The sequence below is a fragment of the Serinus canaria genome, chromosome 1A (assembly GCF_022539315.1).
Source record: "Serinus canaria isolate serCan28SL12 chromosome 1A, serCan2020, whole genome shotgun sequence".
Taxonomy (NCBI): Eukaryota; Metazoa; Chordata; class Aves; order Passeriformes; family Fringillidae; genus Serinus; species Serinus canaria.
In genome coordinates, this window is record NC_066314.1 from 4,038,624 (window position 1) to 4,044,046 (window position 5,423).

Sequence of the window (5,423 nt, forward strand, 5' to 3'; positions counted from 1 at the left end):
GCTCTCACTACTGACATTAGAGTGGTCTCAACCTGCTCTGTTTCACTACCCTGGGGACACAGATGTGTTAAAGTCCTGCAGTGGATGTTTAGAAATGCTGAAAACAGGCATCCAAACCAATACAAATAGCATGATTTTCCTCCTGTTCTGGAAAACCTCAAGGGAATCAAAACACCTCTGTAAAAGCAAGGCAAAAGCAGCCTGCTAGCCCTGGGGGTAACAGTAGTTTCTGGTCAGGAAGGGGAGAGGTTTGCCAGTTTGGAATGACCATTGCACAGTCAGGAGGCATTTGGAATGCCATCCACATCTCACCAGCTGCAGCATTTGGCCACTCTGCATCTCCCACTGCCCAGGTGGGCATCTGAGGGCCAGGTGTGTCAGAGCAGTGAGACTCTGCAAAGATGTTGCAATAAAGCTGAGCCTAAGCACACCTGGTGAAAGGAGGGTATTCGTGGCAGAACAGGATCCTCCAGCAGGTACAGGATAACCAACAGGCATGAGAGAGTGGGCTGGGAAAAGCACTGCCCTTCCTAAAGGGATTAGGAACAGCCAGTTCTGCCTGTGCTCCCCTCAGCAAGGGCACCTAAGGACACAGCACGTGGGTAAGGTGTGTTTTAATGTGGTTCAGATGCAGTCAGGCTTGCTGAGTGAACATTGAGCCTGGGGTCTTGATTGTTCACATTATCCCCTCTTCCTCCTCCTGGGAATACATTCTCCTGGTGTGGGGTGTGAACGTGGCAGGCACTGTGCTGGGGATGCTGCTGGAGTCCAGGACAAGCAATTACTCAGGTGTGCTCACATCAGGCATGTTCAGTGCTGACTTCTGCAGACTTAGCAAGAAGAGCAGCTGTTCCTTGGATGGGGGCTCAGCAAATTAAATTTCCTGATGTGCCTGCAGCCAGCTTGAGCAGAGGCAGCAGAGAGAGGGGCATGATCCAACAGCTGAGCTCTCACACACATTTCACCTGGAACAGATCATTTTATATCAAGGGGTCTCTCTGTGTTGACACACAAACATGAGCACCTTGGTGACCTCATGCAGGGCTAAATGCCCAAACAGAAGTGTCTGAAACAGCAACTAAATGTACCCAAAGCACCAACAAACTGTACCACTTAGTGGCATTCAAAGCCAGCAATTGGACCAAGAAATTGGCAAGAATCCCAAAGGGTTACACAGGTGTAGTCATATAGAAATGTCCAGAGGTAAAATTAATTACCATGAAGTTCAGGGAATTGCATTCCATATTTTCCTTTAGGTCTTAATCTAAGCAATCTCCTCTGAAACATCTGGATGTGATCTGCTGGTCTCCAATTCTGACACTACTGAGAGGTGCCTGTGTTCCTGAAAGAATCATAGAATGCTCTGGGTTGGAAGGGAGCATAAAAATAATCTAGTTCCAACCCCCCTGCCATAAGCAGGGATGCCACCAGGTTGCTCCAACCTGGACTTGCACACTTCCAGGGATGGGGCATCCACATCTTCTCTGGGCAGCCTGTTCCAGTGTCACACCATCGTCTGCAAAAAGAATTTCTGTCTAATATCTAACCTAAACATCTTCTCTTTTAGTTTAAAACTGCTACCCCTTGTCCTGTCATGAAGTGTCCAGGAAAAATCAGAATCCCTGTTTTTTATAAGCTCCTTGTAAGTACTGAAAGGCTGCAATAAAGTGTCTCCAGAGCCTTTTCTTCTCCAGGCTGAACACCCCCAGCTCTCCCAGCCTGTCTCCATAGCAGAGGTTCTCCAGCCCCCAGAACATCTTTGTGGCCTCCTCTAGACCTGCTCCAACACGTTTTTGTCATGTTGAAGGCTCCAAACCTGGATGAAGCCCTCCAGGCAGGGTTCCATGAGGGCAGAGAAGAGTAGAAAGGCATTTTCTGGGGTCCCATTGTCTGCTGGTCTCCCTGCTGCCATTAGCTGCGTGCACCATGGCCCAGCAGAGCATTTCAAAGCTTCCAAATCTGGTGTTATTCTGATGAAAATCACCCAAATTCTCTGCCAAAGGGCCTTGGTTCTAGGAGTGTCTGACTGTGTCTGGGGCACTGCTGTGCATCCATATCTGTAATTTCCCAGAATGGCTGGAGTGTGGTGGGATTAATGTCAGGGCAGTCACACCAAGTCTGTTCCTTGCAGGTACACCCTGATCTTACCTGGGTCACTGGAAATTTCCAGATAGGAAATGCAATATGAGAAGAGGATGCTGGACACCTCATCAGACACAGAAACTGTGACATTTCTCCCCAGGTGCAAGCCAAACCAGCAAAATTCAATTATTCTGAGGGACAGGCCCTGCCCAGCACTAATTCAGGTGGTTCAGGGCAGACAGTGCAGTAAAACTTCCTTCCAGAGGAATCCCAGCCATGAGAGGACAACTCATGGAACAGCCCAAAGGACACCTAGCACAAAACATCCTACTGAGATCCTGTAGAAAATCCTCGAGAGGTTCAGCTAAACTGATGGTTAGGGCTCTGAGCATCCTCAGCACTTGTTTTTCCAATATAATGTTTAGTTTGAGAGTTTTCAGCTTTTTGGGCTCTTTTGGGCAGTATATTTGAGCAGTTTGTGCCATCTAGTGGTCAAACTAATTTCCCACTCGATATTTTTACCAAATTAAAAAAAAAAAAAAAAAAAAAAAAAAAAAAAAGAAGAAGAAATTAAAGCACATTTAGTGGTTGAGAGATGACCGAAATAAGGGGCTGCAAACTTGATTTTTAAAGTGAACTTTGTTCTAAAGGGATTTTTTTAATCTCTTCAGAGCAGTAGTGATTTGTCCAAAGGCCCAGATGACTCCAGAAGAGCTTTAAGTTTCTGATGAGACAGGACTGGTCACCCTAAACTAGGGGCACAAGAATAAAAAATGTGAATAAAAAATAGAAATAAAGAATAAAAAAATCAGTTTATATACAAAATTAAAGCTAAAATAGGTACCATCAACACAGCAAAGACTGGCTGCCCTGTCCTGCTGCTCTTGCAGCTCTGGAGAAGCCCTGCCAGCCACAGCCACACCTGCACTTATTGAGGGTTTTCCTAGGCTGGTGCTGAGGTAGGTAACTTAAATACTGCCAGGCTGTACCACAAAGAGTGGGGTCAGCAGGACAGGGCAGTGGCCATCCCCCTGAATTTGTCAGTGGTGAGGCCACAACTTGAATCCTGGGTTCAGTTTTGGGCCCCTCACTATGAGAAGGAAATTGAAGCACAGGAGTGTGTCCAGAGAAGGGAACGGAGCTGGGGAAGAGTCTGGAGGAGCTCAGCCTGGAGAGAAGGAGGCTCAGGGGAGAAGTTCTCACTCTCTACAGCTCCCTGACAGGAGGGTGCAGCCAGGTGAGGGCTGATTTCTTCTCCTGGGTAACCAGGCACTGGAGCAGGCTGCTCAGGACAGGGGTGGAATCACCATCCCTGGAAATATTTAAAACACACATGGATGTGGAAGTTGAGGATCACTGTGGTGGACATGGCAGTGCTGGGGTGAGGGTTGGACCAGATGGTTTTGAAGGTGTGTTCCAACCTAAATGATTCTATGATTATTGGAAAACCCTGCTCCCACACCCTCTGTTCCCCTCCTGCACACTCCCCTCTTCCAAACACATCATTCCTCCCACCCCTCTCACCTGGCAGAGAGCTGAGAGGCTCTGCTGGCATTCCTTGTGAGCTCCTGCAGGAGAGTTCAGGGCTCAGACTGAGACAGTCAGTGCAAAAGAAAGGATGAGTAACAGCAGGCTTGAGCCACAGAAATCTTTTACTGAAACAGCAAAGTGTAACATAACATAAGGGAAGGTAACAGAATAGCATTAGTATTATGTCTTGAATATCATATAACACAATATCATATACAAGATAATGTAATGAACTGTCATGGGATAATATAATATAATATGATATATAATATAATATATATATATATATAATACTAATATAATATACTATAATATAATATATATACTATAATACTCATACTATACTATAATATACTCTACTATACTATACTCTCCTATCCTCTACTCTCATCTCCTCTCACTCTCCTACTCACTAATCTCCTCTCATCTCATCTCCTCTCCTCTGCTCTGCTCTGTCTCTGCTCTGCTCTGCCTCTCCTCTGCTCTCTCTGCTCTGCTCTCTCTGCTCTCCTCTCCTCTCCTCTCCTCTCCTCTCCTGCTCCTCTCCTCTCCTCTCCTCTGTCCTCTCCTGTCCTCTCCTGTCCTCTCCTGTCCTGTCCTTTCCTCTCCTGTCCTTTCCTGTCCTGTCCTGTCCTCCTCTCCTCTCCTCCTCCTCTCTCTCTTCCTCTCCTCCTCCTCTCCTCTCCTCTCCTCTCCTCTCCTCTCCCTCTCCTCTCCTCTCCTCTCCTCTCCCTCTCCTCTCCTCTCCTCTCCTCTCCTCTCCTCTCCTCTCCTCCTCCTCTCCTCTCCTCTCCTCTCCTCTCCTCTCCTCTCCTCTCCTCTCCCTCGTCCTCCCCTCTCCCCTGTCCTCCCCTCCCTGTCCTCCCTCCCGTCTCCTCTCCTGTCCTCCCCTCTTGGCTCCCCCCCTGCCCCCTCTCCTGTCCTCTCCTGTCCTCTCTCCCTCTCCTCTTCTCTTGTCTCTCTTCCCTCTTCTCTCCCTTCTCTCCCCTCCCCTCTCTCTCCTCTCCCTCCTCTCCTCTCCTCTCCTCTCCTCCCCTCGTAGTATACTGTACTACACTCACATGTAATCTACTGTCCTCTATGCAATCTAATGCCATATAATATCATCATATCATATCATATCATCATATATATTTGGCTGCTGTTTTGTCCCAGAGTTCACACAGTAATTCTGTCATTTGCATTGAAGCTGCTCAGGTGTCTCCAACAATCCTTTCCTTGTGGAAGAATGGAAGGGATACCCCAACAACCTTTCCCAAAAGGCATCTTCCTCCCTGCTTTACCCCTTTTTCTTTGCTCTCTTTTTCTCATCTCTTTCAGCACCCAAAGAACCAGGGAGGAAAAAAGCCTGTTTCAAAAGCCCCCAGGAGCAACGTGCACCTGAAAATACCATCAGATGTTCTCATGTGACTGATTTTGGAAAACTGGAACTATCACACCACCAGCCATGATTTTTTTCCCCCAGCAGAATGGAGAAGGGCATTAGTGTGGGTCAGGAGGCAGCCCCAGGGTCTCAGCAGCCCCTGTGGGTTGGCTGGCCGGGAGAGCCCTTGGAGGAGCCCAGCACTGCTGCCTCCATCCCACTGAGAGCCAAACTTCTCCTCGTCTGCTACAAACAGGCAAGCTCTGGAGCTCTTGCTGAGATCTTTTGAAGTTTTTGGACACTGCAAGCTCTGTGCCCAGCAGGAAATCAGTCCAACATCACGGGAAGCTACAAAAGCAAGGAGTGAGCCTATCCCAGCCAGGGCTGTTATCGAGTGAAGACACTATTTGGATAACCCTTGCTCAGGCACCACAGCTCAGGCTTGCGT